Below are 18989 nucleotides of genomic sequence, written 5' to 3' on the forward strand. Positions count from 1 at the left end.
CCGGACTTCGTCGCAGAAGGTCGGCGCGCTACTAGGTAAACTGGAGGAATTTCGCAATACTAAAATTACACCGAAACGACCAACTTCTTTATTAGAATGTGTTTATTGTGCGGTGTAGTGTTTCCAATGGGGTTGGATTACGGGTACGTACCAATCTGCTTTTCTCTGCTTATCGACGTTGACGGTGCTGCCCATGGATGCATAGTCGACGTAACGACCAGCACCATGATTGTTGAGAAAACGCATTTTTATCGTAAAAAACGTTTAAAGCCATATAATCTTTGCTATAAACTTTTTCAATCGAATAATCTGGCAATTTAGTAGAGATTACTAATCAAAACAGGACTGATGGGGTTTTATGATTCATTCCTCATTTATTGTGTTTAAAAAATGCGAACGCCAGTTTATGCGAATAAACAGACTGTTTTTTTGAACGATTATTCACATAGCTTGGCGTAAAGCTACAAAAACAAATAGGTTGCTATGCTGATTGATTATGCAAGGAATCACGTCAACCATTAGCATTACGTGAAACCAATAGCAGAGTAGCTCAATTTTCCTAAATTTCTCGAATATTTTCGAACAAACATATGTTGTTTGAGTATTGGGCATGTGAACAACATAGTTAAGAGTGCATAGGACCGAAAAAGTACATTTTGGTCATTTTGGTTTTTACGTCAACTATGCATCCATGGGCAGGGTGGGGTTTGACCGGCGAGCGCTCGCTGATCCTCGGTGCGGCTACGGGCGTCTCCAATGCCGGCTGGCAAAGTGGTGTCGATGACGGAATGGCGGGTGACGAATGGGCGACCTAGAAAGGCGTTCCAGGTAGGTATTCTCACAGACGCTTCCTTCTTTGGTGGAAATAGGTTGGCGACGGACGAGACCGACTTTTGCCAGACCGAGGAGGGAATCCTCCTTTGTGCTTAAGGTCAATGCCCGAGGATTGATGTCCTCTTTAACGATTATGACCGCGAACGATCAGAAGACCAATTGATGCTCCTTTACGAAAAGTTGCCTAGGCCGAAACGAGTGTAGGTGCCTTCGGTTGCTCGCAAGCTCCTGGAAACGCGATCGCCAATCGCAAAACGACAGTGTGTATGAAATACACAAAAAGGTCGTAAGAAAGGGAAATTTACTCTTTTAGCCAGATCATCCAGCATTTAAATTTTATGTCTCCGCTGTTGTTACCTGAATGCTTGGCTTTGGGCCTTGGGTAGTATTTAAATTTTAAAGACCTTCACTTTGGCACTATGGCACGAGTAAAAACTTCCACTTACTCACTCGCTCGCCTAAATTGAAATTGCCGTTGGCCTATTCTTGTGAACGGCCCAAAGTTGCTTTTAATAGTTTTGGTGCTTTATCGACCCTATTGTGTTTTGTTCCGTAAGCCCTCTACCCATCGGTGTTGTTTAATGCGTTTAAAGCATGTTTAATGTTTAGTACTGTTCGCGGTTTGTAGCTAAAGTAGGTGGGCGTTAATATGAAACATGTATAACAATTTAAAAAACATTCAATTTTATTGTAACGATCGGTTACATAAGCTTGGCGGTCAAATTCAAGATGGCTTATAATTAATTTTCACTACATTTGAAAGTTTTATCCTTCCTCTTTACAAAAGCGTGTCGGTTGTTGTAGAGTAACGAGGGGTAAAAGTGTGATGCAGGTAAAAGTGCGATTCAATGATTTATCGGTGCAGATTCCGTGTAAATTGACTACATAGGTATGGATGGGTGACTACTTCGACAGTTTGAATCTAACGTAAACTTTGGTTGCTTACGAAGCATAGTTGCTGAATTATGTGCAAATGTTATTTCAGAGCGGTTTAGAGGTTATTTTTCGTTATACGGCAAATACGATATCAACAGGAGGATATTACTTGTTGAACATTTGTAGCAGCGTTTTACGTTACTCACATATCTGTTTTGAAACTAGAGTGAACAGCATTCACAAAATAAATTTCGCTTTTCCATAATTTAATCAAACCCCGTCAAGCACCTAGCGGGGTAAAAGTGCGATTCACGGACGGGCCAAAAGGGCAATTCATGGACGAGGCAAAAATGTATAGGTAATTATATTCAGCTTTAGGCACTATATTACAGATACAAGAAATGGAAGATCTGCAGAAAACTGTGTGTTCTACAGATGTTGGTCGGAGGAAAACAATGTTTTTCTGCTAATGAAACAAAAACCCGATTTAATCCACCTAGTGGTGAAAGGAACCTTTGTTATACGGTCTTACTTGCTATTTGAGATAGAAATCGACACGTCTTCGGAACATAATTCCTCTATTGGTTAACGTTGCGTGGTGCGTTGGTTTTCATAAAATTTTTGGAAATTGAATAAGTTTACAAAATTTAAACAAAATAGCAGCACCTATAAATTTTGATAGATCCTTTTTCATGAAATTACTGAGTAAGGGTAAGCTGGTTGTTACTAATTTGAGTACCGTGAATTCGGGTGAAATTGATCACTTTTTCGAGTATTTTTTAAATATCTTTGAATAGAAACATATTTAGGAAGATGATTCAATTTTAAAATAAGTACTGTAGTGCTGGCTACACGACAGTATCATCTATATCTTATATAAATAGTTTTATTTTAGATAAAACTTAATGTAATCGTGAAATTGAAAATTTACAAATAACGTAGAAATCGATATTGCTATTAAACCATACGCTCTGACAGCAATAACCTAACGTGCAGTATAAAATCTGGCGTAATCGAGATATTGCCTGTATGTAGGCAACAATGTCGCGTACAGCAACTAGCACAAAAATCAAACAGTCAGCTCTACATTAGCATGGTTGATGCATCTGCTAAATAAATATGAACGATAGAAAAGATATTAAGCCAATTTTAGCATCGTAATCGTTTGTTTTTGTTTAAACATTGCTGTATATATGTGTAAATGTACGATTTTCGTATACAATCTTCACCAATCTAGTGAAACAAATAATTTAATTCTCCTCATATACGGGAGCTTGACTGTCTCTTTGAATGTGTAGTTGCATTTCGCTATGTAAGCACAAACCGATCTCTTGCACTCTCATGCAACTGCCATATGGAGCGTTTGTAAAATTTGTGCGAAGTATTGTCTGTCTTTTGCACCCTTTTATAAATCTCCATTCTGCTTTACAGAAAGAATAAACTTTCGCAGGTGGCAGCTCCATTTCGCACCCATAGCGATCTAGAAATCTATGTTGCCTCAGTTCATGATGTTATCAATCGTTTTATTTCGTAAAAGGTCAAATCAAACAATTTCTGTCGCATAATTTTATTCATGGAAATTATCAAAGCACAGCCAGATAATTAGAGAATCGAATTAGTTCTATCAAAATTTCCTTTTGCAACGAAATTTGTGTTAACAGCAAGGAGTTTTATCGGGCATGTTGAAAATTGCGATTCGATCAAAATAGTAAATTTTAAAAAATCAAGCCATTTACAAGATCAATCTTGCTGAAAGCCAAGTGACTTTGACCTGTAACTCAATCTTTATATGGATGGGTGCATATTCAGCTTTATGAATCAGTATAAACGTAGAATAAAGAGTTTTTTACCATTGGCGGAACTAGGGGGGGGGCTAGGGGGGGCTAAGCCCCCCCTAGAAGAGATTTAGCCCCCCCTAGAAAAATTGACTTGGCCGACCAATACAACGGGCGAAAAAAAATCCGGGGCTATAGCCCTCCCTAGAAATGAGCGCTAGTTACGCCAATGTTTTTTACTCGTTAGTCCAAGCTGATCAATTTCACCCGACTGATCAATTTCGCCCGAATCGACGGTAAGTGCAAGTAAAAGCAAGTTATAAGAGGAAATATTATTCTTTAACATATACATTGCGTAGTAAAAGTCTAGTCTATAGGTTTTTGAACTACACATAAATTTCTGTAACGCCATTATTTTTGATTGACATCAATAAAGTTTTCTTGAATAAATTTCATCAATTTTTATTAACCTTCGATTACTCATGCTGTACAACACGCATTTCGTACAACACGTGTAGGTTTTTGAATGCCATATTGTTATAAAGTTACAAATCTCTGTTTAACTAACGTATATTCTTCAATTACCTTGTTATGAGCAATATGTCATAATTATTCAATGCATTAATACTTTAAATTGTTGGGCAAATAGATCAGCATAAACTGACATCACAGAAACGAAGCAATCAGCATGTGAGTTGTACCACGATTGGCCCTGGAAGTTTCGCTCGTTTCTTCATATGTAAAAATGGTGTCTGTATGCAGCAACACAATCAGCAAATATAAAATGTTTAAAATGTATCTGTTGGTAGTCGAGTCATTCGGGGTCAAAATTAAGGCATTTTTTTAATCAAAGTTCTACAGTATCTAAACAAACAAACATAGAGGTATACCATATTCATCAAAGTTGTGTATTTTTACTATTTATACAATTTTGTAATACATGAAAAAGGAATACAACAATTACAAAAAGAGCTAAAATAGAAAAAACTGATCTTACAAATTCATATACAATAAATAAGATTTTTCTCTCTTCGCTTAATAGATAGAAGGTTACTGTATTCAACAACATTTCTTGTAATAATATGTTCTAAAACTTTGCAGAACACATCAATGTGTTATATTGAAACTGAAGAAAAATAATTTTTTTATTTCACTTTTAGGGGGATTAATCAAAATTTAAATTGCATCAGACGATAGAACTTTCAATTTTAAGATATTCTTCCGAAGGTTCCATAAACTTAAAACCAAGTTTTCCCAGTCAAAATTCTAATGCGCATGTCTTTTTGGCTTTGGGCCATTGTGCGCGCGACTAATCGTATTACAAAAGTTGGCGCGAGTGTTCGAGGGTTAATATCTTTTGATCGGCAAAACCGATTCTTCTGAAATTTTGCAGATATATTTGTAACATTAAATCTCTCTAATTTGATGCCAAAATAATTCAAACTAGATAAATCATCTTAGATGAAATCGTTATATATTATTGTAAATTTTAATGTGTTGTATTCAATTGATCATAACTTTCAAATTAAACGTCCAATCAAAAAACAAATCAATAGTGATCTATTAGGTTATGTTAGCTGTCAAATGAGACTAATAGCGTCTAAATCGGTTTAGTCATTTCTAAGAAACAGGCGATAATTATTACCTTGTCAAAACAGGTTTTTTAAGCATAACTTTTAAACTGATTGTTTGTTTTCAATAAAATTGATCCGAAAAATTTAGTGTTAACAAGAGCTTTCATTCGATACCAAGATCATTGAAATCGGTCATTTGGGTCCGGAGAAAATAGTGTCACGTAATTTTTACTTTTTTACTTATAACTTTTAAACGAAATGTCGGACCTCGAAACAATTCAATAGTGATATACTAGGCAATAATATCTTTCAAACAAAAGTAATAGCGAACAAATCGGTTCTGCCATCTCCGAGAAATAGTCGATAGAAAAGTTGCGCCCCGCACATACATACACACATACACACACACACACACACACAGACATTGCTCAGTTCGTCGAACCCTGTCGATTGGTATATGTGGCTCGGCCCTCCGGGCCTCGGATCAATTTCGTGTTTTTCGACCAATTCCTAAACCTTTGTTATAGTATAACAAAGGTAAAACAAACGTTTGGAAAAGTTTCGATCTGACGGAGGCTGCAATACACAAGCGCAAAATAGGAATGGTGCAAATTGAGAATATTCCTTACCGAAACATACCGCAGATTGAAGATAATATGGTTTTGTTAGCTACTACTGTGCTAATTTCATGGATTCGAGCTTCGCACTTTTGTCCCGCTAGTGGGGTAATGAAGAAGTGGGTGGGTCAGAAGAATGAAAAATTTATTTTGCATAACACTATTATTGCAGATGATTTATAGTTGAATGTGAAGACATTGGGTTACTGCATTACTATAAAATATATTTTGTTGTTGTCCTTCTTTGTATCTCACGAAAATTGATGACAACTTCAAACATCGCACTTATGCCCGCTCTATTCTATATTTTATAGCAAATTCTCGAAATATATATAGAAATACAATAATTATATTAAAATTGAGAACCTTGCTGCAGATAATTCGTTTTTTCAATGCGTTAATGCTAATCCACACCTTATTCGATGAACGCATTTCAGACCATTTTTTCTCAGTTTTCCAATGCGTGGGGTTCATGAGATGAGAATCAGCGTGGGGTTCATGACGAATAAAATCCAATATGACGGCCAAATTCAAAATTGCCGCCAAAAAAATGTTTACGAAAACCCTTTACAGAACCATACCATTTGCTAGTTGATTCATTGCAAAATGTGGAAATATCACATGATATAGACCTCAAGGCTTACTCAAAATTTAACTTTTTTGAAACTGTTGTGTTCTTTGGCAAACGATGGGTCCGAATTTCGTGGGTGCCGAAAGGATGCTGCTAGATCAGTTCGAACCCCGAAAGTTCGGCACTGTGGCACTGCAGGAGATCTGTCGCAAAGGCGCGAAGGTGTGGAGGATCCGTGGCGAGAAAGCCCAAATTTACTAGAACGGTAGAGCGACCAACGAGCTAGAAGCGGGTTTTGTAGTGATGGGCAGAATGCAGGATCGCGTGATAGGATAAGGCCATTTCTTCAATGTCCCTAAAGCTGGCAGTACAAAGTTAGCAGAACAATAGTTGCACCATTCAGTTGATTGATGCTCAATTAATGCTCCTAACGACGAATTTAATGCTCCATTGTTTCATAGGAAAAAACAATGCACTGCTAGCTTTAGAGAAAGTTAGCAGGACAATATTCGGAAACGGCACTTCCGGTGCAGATAGAGCCAGTAGGAGTAGGACAGTAGTAAGACTTCAGAAAAAAAGAAGTCTTTTGGAGACACTCTTTCAAATACACCGGTTCATTCATGGTATCTATGGTCATGAAAGGTGTATCTACTGCTACTCCACTGTCCACATGAACAAATTGCAAGCCAAATCAAGAATTTCTTAGTAAAGTTCGACATCCTCTGTTTTCGGAGATTCTCTGGAACATCAAACTTATCCTTTGCAGTGAAATACTGGTTCCCCGGAATCTGGTTGGAGTCTGCTTTTACGTAGGTCTCGTCGTCCATAACGCGACGACACCTTTTTTCTCCTCATCTTGACTCGCGATCGACAGTCAGATGTTTTTCGAACCGTTTTATGACACGAGAAACCGTAGAATTCGGGATTACCAACTTTTTACCGATGAGACGATGTGATAGATTTTTATCTTCGATGTTCTTGTGCAGAATTTTTTCGCAAATGAGCTATTCTTTCGACGGCATTTTTCATATCTTTGCGCACCTGATAAAAAAAACTCATACAGTATAAACAATGCACTTTGAGTTTTCTACATGCAAAGTTTCAACTAATTTTACCCAACGCAACGGTTCGAAAGTTAGAGCAATTTGAGTGTGTTGCAATTTTTCCGTGGACACCCTTTACACGCGCCTGCTCAATGAAGCTCTGCTTTCATCTGTGGTACTAGATGCTTCGACCCTCGAAGACGTACGGGACATGCTCGGGTGTGAAGCAGACTACAACCACAGACAAATAGACATAACTCTTGTAAGAAAAATCTACAAAAATTATCGTTCCTCACATTTAACCTGAACACCAGCACCATCTATGATAGACATTCCCAAATATCAAATAGCAACAGGAGTATCTCTCGAAGTAGCAAGTATTTTTTATAGGGAATTCCCTTTCGTTCGTCAAAAATCGCCACTTTGACCAAAACGGAGACATTCCCAACTAAGTCCAAATTTGAAATGACGGTTTAATCGGTACGAAGAATGGAAAACGAGTGTTATGTCTGTTTGTCTTTACTACAACTGTGCGGTGCTGTGTTAAGGAACCTCGACTGCACTAAATGATTGGTTTATCTGGCCAACAAGTAAAGGAGTGGAAAAAATTGTTTGGAAAACCTATCTAAGAATTGCCACGAGGAAGAATTTTGCCAAGTATCAACAAGCGCGGAATGAGTTGACTGCGATCCTGAAATACGGAAGAAGATGATGGAAAGTGTTATTTATTCCATTTATGAAAAGGGCGATCGGCTCGATTGTGCTATTGAGCGGAGTGAACTGGAAGTAGTTTATAAGTTCATATATTGGGATCTATAGTCACCACTGACAATAATACTAGTAAGGAAATTCAACGACGCATTCAAGCTAGAAGTCGAATCTACTTTCCTCACCGCAAGCCGCTTCGATCAAGGAGCATTCGCCGCTGCACAAAGCAGACAATGTCCAAAACGCTAATTATACCGGTCCTCTACAGAATTGAGATTGTAACTTTGTTTACGGAAGACATTCGTGCACTTGCCGTATTTGAACGAAAGTTGATACGGATTATTCTTAGGCAGAGTACAAACAGAATGCCGGAAAGGGAGACTAACGGGTGACAACTAAAATTTTGGATTTAAGCCTCTATACTCAACAACAAACGAGCTCAGAGAAAAATGAGAGTATGTATGTGTTAGCTCTCTCTCTCTCCTCTTATTGTCAACATTTTTTGTTTTGTTTTTGCTTGCCTTGTTTCGCTTAAAATGACGTCGAAACAAGAAGCATTTCGGGAGCGCGTTGTACACTTCTACGAACTGCCACAGAAATCTCAGATAAAAGTATACGGTACAACATTTAAAAAGCAAATATGTTACGGCTTCGACTGTTTACTATATCCTAAGATGCCCAACAACTATTCGCAAGCAAGGTAGTGGAAGACCAGCCAAAATTATGGACGTAGAAGGACATCGTTCTCTTTCTCGTTTCTTCAACAACAAGCCCTCTGGTTTGGCTATCAATTAAGACGAATGTTTGAAGAAAATTCTGATCCCGTTTCTACAAAAACATCATGCAGATGGACAATACGTGTTTTGGCCGGATAGATCATCATCACATTACACGAAAAAAAACACAATCGTTCCTGAATACCCATTCGATTCCATTTGTACCCAAAAACCACGGCCCGAAAAATCTATCTCAGTGCGCCCAATCGAAGATTTCTTCGGGATTTTGAGTTCCTTGATGCTCAAAAATAACTGGAGAGCCACGAATTACAAACATTTGATTGGTAGAATCAAGAGATGCATTCACAAAGTTGACATGACGGCCGTACAACGCTCCTGCTCGGTCAGTTCGGTTCAAGCGGAAGCTTCGCCGAACAGCCGATTACGGACCGTTTTCAAATGTAGACTAATTTTTTTCCACAATGGATAATGTATCTTTAATTTCGGTAAATCAGATCTTCTTCATGTATCTTTGTCTTTTTTGACAGCTTGAGAACATAGCTCCAAAATTTTAGTTGTCACCCGTTACGTTGGGCTGGACACGTCGCAAGGATGCCGGATGACAAGGCAGTGAAAGCCGTTTTCACCGGCTCTATGTTGCTAGAAGAAGTATATATTTCTGACCAACTTTTTCCAACTGTTTTTACTTTCGTCAGGCTTGAAAATTATAAAAGTCAGTAGAACAAAAAAGTTTGCTTTAGTACGCTTTGTTTAGTTTCCGAGAAAAAGGCACAAGAATTTCAAAAAATAGTGGCGTCTGACTTATTTATTCAAAGATGATTTTTCATTTCTGAAAGGTTTGATTGAAGTTTTACCACTGTGAGAAATACAATGTGAAAGTTTTCCCATTCTAGCAAACTTTTGAATTAGTTGGGTTATATTGCCACCGATTTCAACCTAACATCTGCGGGCGAGAAACCCCAACTGTGAAAATAAATACAGCATTTCGCTATCTTGACATAAGTAGTTGTATATGATAGTTTTTCTAAAGATTTTAAAACATCATGATTTAAAAGTTAGCCTATCCACACTCTTGACAAACAATTGCGATAACGTCTACTGTTTCCAACTGATTTTCTGTTTTGATTTCATGGATAAAATCCGTATGGGTTATTCATATTTCACCCTTCAATGGTGACATTTCTCCATGTGTATGGCTATTCGACTGCCGGTATAGATTAGCAACGAAAGTGTATGACTGCTCGAACTTTACTCCCGTGACCGATTCAACTTAAGCACAGTTTTGAATTTCTCGACAATCTTTTTCTACATAGTTTCTATCAGGTTGCGTCAGATGGTTGCTGCATTATTCCCATTTCTTACTCGATTCACCTTCATTCGTTATGTTTCAGCTTACAATCAGAGTATGGCAAAAAACCCATCCAACACAACTGATGCCTTAGCTCAACGGGAGTCAAAAGCGAACACATAATATTTCGTAAAATGAAAAATAAGTTGCAAATGAACAGTCACTTTTCTCGACATCTCAGCTTTTCGCCACAGTTTCCACTCGTGCTTTCTTTATAGTCCCAAGTTTGTTCACACTATGCATGGCAATATGGTTTTTAGCTTGCATAAGCAAAACATTGCACGAAATGATGTAGGAGGTAGCAGCTGTTAGTCGTGCTGGCAGGGCACAACAGAGTCCTTATTGTGCAATCACGTGTCTTACGAGCTATTGGATGTCTTGGCAGGCGAATTTTCCTGATGTCTTGTATTTAGTGTTGCAATTTGTCCTAGTGAAACTATGCAGATAGCCATCGTATTAGGGGAAAGCTCGGCAGGGGAAGCTGGCGGCTGTGTATGCATGATTGGGCGAACTGTGACGAGAGTCATCTGGCGCCAGAACAGATTCTGGAAGAAGGATGCTATCACTCATGAATGGCGTGTCCGCTGACGGATTCAGTCGACGGTTGCAGGTAGTCTTCTTAAATGTAATTGCATCGCAAATGGAAAACAATGACTCTGCAGATGTAAAAAAGTAGTGGGGAAAGACTAGACTTGTTACAAAGGAATGTAGTTGTTTTTCTTCAAGCGCAATAAATTACCACCATTTGCTGTTTTTGTGAACGGGCCTAAAATATATCAACACAATTTAAGATTCAAAGAACATTTTTCTGAAACCTTTATCATCTACTCATTCTCAAGAGCTGTTTGAAAAAAACGATCCATTACAACGTCTTCTTCAAATATCACAAAGGAAAACTCTAAATCTAGCCACTTTGACTAACACCCTTTCGAAAGGCGCGTATCAAAGCGAGCGAAGTGCCATTGGGAAAAATGGACGTCTACTTCTGGGTGATACATCGAAACCCAATGATGTACTGCAAGAACCATTACACATATTGCAACCCTCCTTCGTACAATTTGTTCCGGTGCTTTTCTTTCGTCCGCTCTTCAGTCCATTCAGTCCGAACCCGATTGATGCGGCGGCTTTGCATTGTGCAGCCAAGCTGTGAATGCACCGGATGGACGGCTCCTGGCAAGTGGGAAGGAAACTCACCAAAGAATAATGCAGATGTACTCTCGACACACATCAGTGCGATATGGTTTTTTCGAGAGCCAGTGTGTGTAGTAGGTACACATGCTGTCTGGAAAAAGGGAATAAATCCCTAGCTATTTCTTGATATGTGTATTTGCTGAAAGATCTTTAAACGCATTAGCTCACCCTACGGCTGACACGCAAGTGCTCATTTGTTATTTCACTAAGAGATGAAGAGATGCACATCGGCGAATTTAAAATAATTTTAAACTTTGAACTTGAAGTTTGAAATATTTTTAAAAGAGAAACAAATTTCCTTTCCGGATTACGGATGTCTAGATTAAAAATTTAACCTTTTAGTTCAGCTAACCTTTGCGGTTGCTACAAGCTATCTTAAAGTTATGTGTGGTTTTCGCACATTTACCAGCGGTTTATACTAGGTTCAGAGCAGTTAAAGAGTCTTCAGGATTCAAGGAGACAAATCACGAAATCTCACATTCTCATTATTGGTAACCATAGAGCTATGGAAGCACGAATCCTAAGAGGGAGATGCCATGACTACACAGACCGCTGTTAGAGTACAGAACAATTACGAAGTTAGCGCAACGATGCTACTGACTTTATTAAGCAGCGCCCAACCTAGACTCGAACATACATGGACTGGTTTGTGGGACCAGCATCCCAAGTAACAATTTGGGTTTTATTACACTCTTATGATGTCATTTAAGACCACAGTTGGTCTTGAAGACCACCGTAAGAGTACAATAAAACTCACATTGTTGCTTGGGATCGCACCTCGTAGCTAACTAGGTCCGACAGAAGGGATGAAATCATCAGCGATTTGCACTGCCGATGGTTACCCGCCATGTTTTTTAGCTGTCGCCAGCACAGGTTGTTGTCAACAGCCTGGATGTCGTTGGTTAAGAGTACCTCTTCTTTGTTGTCTTTGTGGATTCCCGCCAAGTGCTTCACTGCATGGCTCGTTCGCTATTCTCCTTAAAGTGTATCCGATAAACTCCAATCTAATTTCTATACTTTCAGTTGCTATCAACGATTGATGATATCGACGATGGAGTCCCTCATCGGATATCCAGTTGCCAGGCCACCGATATATTGCAGGCAACGATTAATAAATATCTGCAATTTTTGTGTTGTCTCCGCTGGGACGCTCCACGTTTCGCAGGCGCACAATAATACGAATTTAACGTTTGTGTTAAACATTTAGATTTTGATCTATAGAGTAATCTGTTTCAAGCGTCATAAATTTCGCAGACCTGCAGTGGCACTATTCTGGCCTTCCTGACCCGTGGACCCCTACCAGTCTTGGTACCACCATCGGCCACCATATTGGAATGCTACCAGCTGTTCAACTTGTTGTCCCGCTGCTACTGTGGAGAGGGCGAGATTGTCGGTGTTCACAACTATAGACTTAGTTTTTACCACATTGACTGGGTGATCTGTCATCTGGGAGCTCACGGAGAGGTCATCAAACTTGCTCTGCATATCGATTCGGCGAGTCTCGATGGGATAGACTAGCTTACCTAAAACTCCTCTACGCCTAAATACGCTCAGATGTTTGTGTGGTTGAGTTTGTAAAACGCTTTTCCAAAATCAACGAACACCAGCAGAAAAGAGTACTGGAGCTGGAATTCGCTGATCTGCTCCAATATAATGCGGAGCGCAATGATATAGTCTACACATGATCGGCCAGTTTGCTGTTGCCGAAGAGTAGCGTCGATCTTCTCTTGTATCCGGTCCCCTTCTTCGAATAGTGAGTTAGTCCAGGCTCTCTTGTCCCACCTACAAGCTTGTTTAATAGTCTTCTCCAGTTCGGCGCATCGTAGACGTGAAGCTCAGTATTCACTTTGTTCGACAAAGGCTCTTTTAACCTAAGAATTCTCTAATCGATGGATGCCGTAATGACACCCAACTTCTTCCTCCCGCCGTGAGACATGTGTGATTCACGAACGGTTCTCATCGATAACAAGGTGAGGTATTAGGAAGGCTGTTTCTCCGCTTTCAACTCTTGCAGATGTGGTCTATTTAGTTTTCTGTGTGTCCGTCGCAGGAAACCTACGTGTTGGTCTATGAGGAAAGATCGATCCACCAATGAGCATGTAGTTATTACCACAAAACTCTGTAAACAGCTCCTCGTTTTCGATCATCCCTCCTAGGCCATGGCATTACATGACGCGTTCCAGTTCCGTGTTGTTTGAACCAATCTACGCGAATAAGACACCGAAGTGGATTTGAATACCCCCTTCCGAATTTTTTCAACTACATTATTTGGCTGACTGCAGAAACTCTCTTTCTCCTGCAGGCCGGCAGCATCTGTTGGTGCATAGCACTGGATTGCTGCAAGGTTTCTAACTGGTGTTCTAAATCTGGTCACCATTATTCTTTCTTTAATCAGTTCCCACTTTATCAGGGCCGCATAAGCCTCTAGGTACAGTAGGAATCCAACTCCTCTCTCTCAAGTAGCATTTTAACCTCGTATACCAGAGTAGAGCAAGACGTCTCCGGGTCCGGATATTGTTTTGTGTTCGCCAGTATCCGACTAACGGACCTCGCTCAGCCCCAGGATTTCAAACTTCTCGCCTTGTAAGTTGAGTCAGCTTACCCTGCTAGGCAAGTCAGTATATTCTTCTTCTTCTTCAGCAGCATAGAGCCGGGGTGTAGAGCCTTTGCTAGCGTTTCTCCGCCATGTTTATATTGGCAGTGCCGGTAGGCGGTCCTTCTCAGCGGCTTTATTGGTCTTCAGCAGCCTGATTTCTCGTTTGACTTCTTGGAGATCAGGTGCTAGGACATCACTATCTTCCATGGGCGCTCCTAGGTTAATTTCCGTTCCGCCTCCTTCTGCGACTTCGCCATTGAGCTGTTCATCGAAGAACTACTTCCACCTGTCGACCACCTCGCGCTCGTTTGTAATTAGATTCCCTCCTTCGTCCCTACACATGTCAGGTTTCGGTGTGTAGCCCTTCCGAGTTTGGTTCACCTTCTCATAAAACTTGCGCGTGTCATTAGCTCGGAATAGTTGCTCTAATTCTTCACGATCTCTGTCCTCCTTTTGGCGCTTTTTTCTCCTCAGGATCGTGGTCAACTGGTTCCTCGCTCGTCGGTACTTGGCCAGATTCTCTCTAGTGGCAATACTTTGATAATTTTTCCAAGCATTTTTTTTCTCCTCCACCGCTTGTTGGCATTCCCCATCAAACCAATCATTTTGTGTACTCCGAGGCTCAATACCTAGTGCCGCGGTAGCGGCCTCTCCGATGGCCGAGCGTATTCTGCCCCAACCGTCTTCGAGGTTTGAAGCACCTAACTCCTCGAAAGAAGGCAGTGCCTCATTCAGTAATCGGGCGTAGTTCTCGGCAGCTTGTGGGTTATCTAGCTGCCTGATGTTCAGCCGAGGAGGGCGGCTTTGACGTGTCCGGTATACGGTGGACAGCTTTGAGCGCACATGTACTGCTACTAGGTAATGGTCAGAATCGATATCCGCACCCCGACGGGAGCGTACGTTCGTGATGTTAGAGAAGAACCGGCCCTCTATGAGAACGTGGTCAATTTGGTTCATTGTACGTTGGTCAGGTGATCTCCAGGTGGCTTTGTGAATATCCTTGCGCGGGAAAAAGGTGCTTCGGATCACCAGGCCTCGGGAAGCTGCAAAGTTTATACATCGTTGGCCGTTATCGTTTGTGTCGGTGTGCAGGCTATGGGCTCCTACCACCGGTCTATACATTTCTTCCCTACCAACCTGGGTGTTCATATCCCCGATGACGATCTTGATGTCCCGTGGTGAGCAGCTGTCGTACGTTGCCTCCAGCCTCGCGTAGAACGCTTCTTTCTCATCGTCGGGTCTACCTTCGTGCGGGCAGTGCACGTTAATGATGCTATAATTGAAGAAGCGGCCCTTTATCCTCAATGCGCACATTCTCTCGTTGATCGCCTTCCAATCTATTACGCGATTCTGCATTCCGCCCAGCATTACAAAGCCCGTTCCCAGTTCGTTGGTTGCGCCACCGCTCTGGTAAAACTGGGCCTTTCCGCCACGGATCTTCCATACCTTCTCTCCTTTGCGACAGATTTCCTGCAGAGCTACGATGCCGAGTTTGTGGGGTTCCAGCTGTTCAATCAGCACACGCTCGCAACCTTCGAAATTTAGCGATCTGCAGTTCCAAGTCCCGAGTCTCCATTCGTCGTCCTTATTCCGTCGCCTAGGTCGATGCCGAATATTCCGCTCCGAATATGCTTGAATGTTGTTAGTTTCAGTTTATTTAGGTGTGTAGCCGTACTGGGGCAACACTACCGAGTCTCGTGATGGGGCTGCCATCTTATAGTGCCGAGACTCACTATACCTCCTTCCCGGTTAGTATACGACCTTAGTTTCCACCGGGGTTGGTTACCCGATCTCCGCTAAGGTTGCTCGTATTCCGGTTGGTATCGCGAGGAGGTCGGGATCGGAGTTGCTGGATAAGAGGCTAACGACCACTATGGGGTCTATATTCCGCATTATCCAGCCGTTTACCAACCAAGTCAGTATATTAAATGCTCCAATTCGGGTCCGTAGTTTCATGCTAAAGGTCGTAGCCAATAACCCTGATCGATTTCTTCTTTCATTTTCTATGACTTAGTATAGGTTTCCGTGTACAGCAGAATGTTACCCTAAATTCGCTATCCACCTGGTGGGGTTGCCATTTTAGAGTGGGCGGGGTTCGCTGTTCCGCCTTTCCTGTCTGCGTATGCAACAAAGATGGCGTCTCCCAGCTGGCACCACGTGGTAGTAGGGATAGGAGTTAGGAAACAGATGTGATAGGTTTGGACATATTCACTCTTTGCCGGTCAATGCGAGAATTGAGCTTATCGTGAACTCTGCCATTACGTGGCTGGCAAAGGGCGTGGTGGGCTTTCGGATGATGCAACCTCGTACGAAACTACTCACGCTCTATAAGACGCTAATTGTTCCGGTGGTAGTCTACAGCCATTAAGCACGGACATTGAAGGGGAGCTCTAGGTGCTTTTACACGTAAAATACTGCGAACATTATTTGACGCCAAATTAGAAAAAGAAGAGTGACACAGGCGCATGAATTACGACGTAATTTACGAGCTTTTCCAGGTGTATATTGGTAAATGTTTGGATAATGCGTAAAACAGGACAGTGGCTCTTAGTCTCTTATCCACTCCTATCCCTACCTCCACGTGGTACCAGCCGGAATCCGAGCAACCTTAGCGGAGATCGGGTAACCATCCCCGGAAGAAACTAAGGTCGTATAACAACAGGGAAGGAGGCACACTGCCCATGGATGCATAGTCGACGTAACGACCAGCACCATGATTGTTGAGAAAACGCACTAAACTAAAAGACTAAAACTAAAAAGAGTCGAGAAAATTCTACTCGGAACATTCGGCATGGACAAAAGCGACGAAATAAGGACATGGAATGGAGACTTGGTACCTGGAACTGCAGATTGCTAAATTTCGTTGGCAGTGACAGGCGGCTGCTCGATCACTTTGGACCCTCGAAGTTTGGCATCGTGGCACTGCAGGAGATCTGTCGCAAAGGCGAGAAGGTGTGGAGGATCCGTGGCGGCAAAGCCCAATCTTTCCAAAGCGGTGGAGCGACCAACGAACTGGGAAAGTGGTTGGGCAAAATTCAGGATCGCGTAATAACTATAGAAAGCGACCAACAAGAGGATGTGCGTGTTGAGGATAAAAAGCCGTTTCTTCAACTACACCATCACAAACGTGCATTGTCCACACGGCGGCAGACCTGACGACGAGAAGAATGCGTTCTATGGGTAGTTGGAGGCAACGTACGACAGCTGCTCACAACGTGACATAAAGATCGTCATCGGGGATATGAACGCCAAGGTCATCAGGGAAGCAATGTATAGACCGGTGATCGGGCTCATAGCCGATAACACCGATAACGGCCAGCGATGCATCAACTTTGCAGCTTCCCGAGACTTGATGATCAAAAGCACTTTCTTTTCCCACAAAGATATCCACAAAAACAACCTGGAGATCATCTGACTAACGAACTTCGAACCAAATCGACCATATTCGCATCGAGGGCCGGTCTTTCTCGACGATCAACAACGTACGCTCCATACGAGGTGCGGATATCGACTCGGACCATTACCTAGCAGCAGTACACGTGCGCTCAAAATTATCGACGGTTTATACCTCGCGACAAAGCCGCCCTCCTCGGTTAAAGATTCGGCAGCTAAACAATCCGCCAGTTACCGAAAACTACGCGCGCGTACTGGATGAAGCTCTGCCTTCCTCTGTGGAGCTAGACGCTCGGCCGTCAACGAGGTCGCAACCGCGGTTCTAGGAGTGGAAACCTCGAATGTACGAAATGATTAGTTTGACAGGAGATCAGGGATGGTTCGATCATTTTGACTCAATTTTGATTCATTTGACAGTACCGTCTCAGCCGAGCCAAATATGACAATATTATGTATGGGACATTTGTAGAACTAGTTGTAATCTACAATTTTTCTAAACAAAGTTTTGCTGTATCGTTTGTAGTTACCGTGCTACAACGCTAGTAACTCATCAGTGACTAAATGAACTTTCATTTAGTCACTAATAAGATACTATCATTGTAGCGCCGTAACTACAAAAGATACAGCAAAGCTTTATTCAACAACATTATAGATAGTAAGCTGTTCTACAAATGTCCCATATATAACTTTGCCATATTTGGCCCCGTTAAGACGGTACTGTCAAATGAATCAAAATTGAGACAAAGTGATCGAACCATCCCTGCAGGGGATGCACACAAACGATAGAGAGGAAAAAAAGAACTTGGAAAAACTATCTAAGCATATTCACGAGAGCGAATTTGGCCAAGTTTCGATGAGCGCGGAATAAGTTTACCACAATCCTAAGGAGGAAAAAACGCCAGAAGGAGGACAGAGATCGTGAGGAGCTAGAATAACTATTCCGAGCTAATGACACGCGTTAGTTTTACGAGAAGGTGCACCAAACTCGTAATGGCTACAGACCTAAACCTGACATGTGTAGGGACGAGGGAGGGGATCTAATCACAAACAGTATTTCATTGAGCACCTCAACGGGCGATGTAGCAGCAGGAGACGTAACGAAAGTAAACTTCGGAGTGGCTGCAAACGACAACAGCGTTCCGGCTTCCGATCTCGAAGAGATCCGGCTGGAAATTCGTCAGCTGAAGAATAACAGAGCCGCCGGTAAGAACAAACTCTAGGCAGAGTTCTACAAAAATGGCCAAGAACCGCTAGCAACGGCACTTTATTGGATAATTTCTAGGACTGAAGAGGTGGAGAAACTATCGGAGGAGTGGATGGAAGGTGTACTATGTCCCATCTACAAAAAGGGCGACTGGCTATATTACTGTAATTACCGCAGTATCACGTTGGTCAACACCGCCTGCAAGGTGCTCTCCCAGATTTTGTAGCGTCGTCTATCCCCAATAGTAAGAGAATTGGTAGGGCAGTATCAGGCGGGCTTTATGGGGGCCCGTGCTATTACGGATCAAATTTTTACTCTCCGGCAAATCCTCCAGAAATGTCGGAAGTACAACGTGCCCACGCATCATGTTTTCGTAAATTTCAGAGCAGCATACGATGCAGTTGAACGCCAATAGCTATAGGCTATAGCAGATAATGCACGAGTACGGTTTTCCGGACAACCTGACGCAGCTGATCAAAACTACCCTGGAGCGAGTGATGTGCTACGTGCGTATTTCGGGGG

Source organism: Sabethes cyaneus, chromosome 3 (genome assembly GCF_943734655.1).
Source record: "Sabethes cyaneus chromosome 3, idSabCyanKW18_F2, whole genome shotgun sequence".
NCBI lineage: Eukaryota > Metazoa > Arthropoda > Insecta > Diptera > Culicidae > Sabethes > Sabethes cyaneus.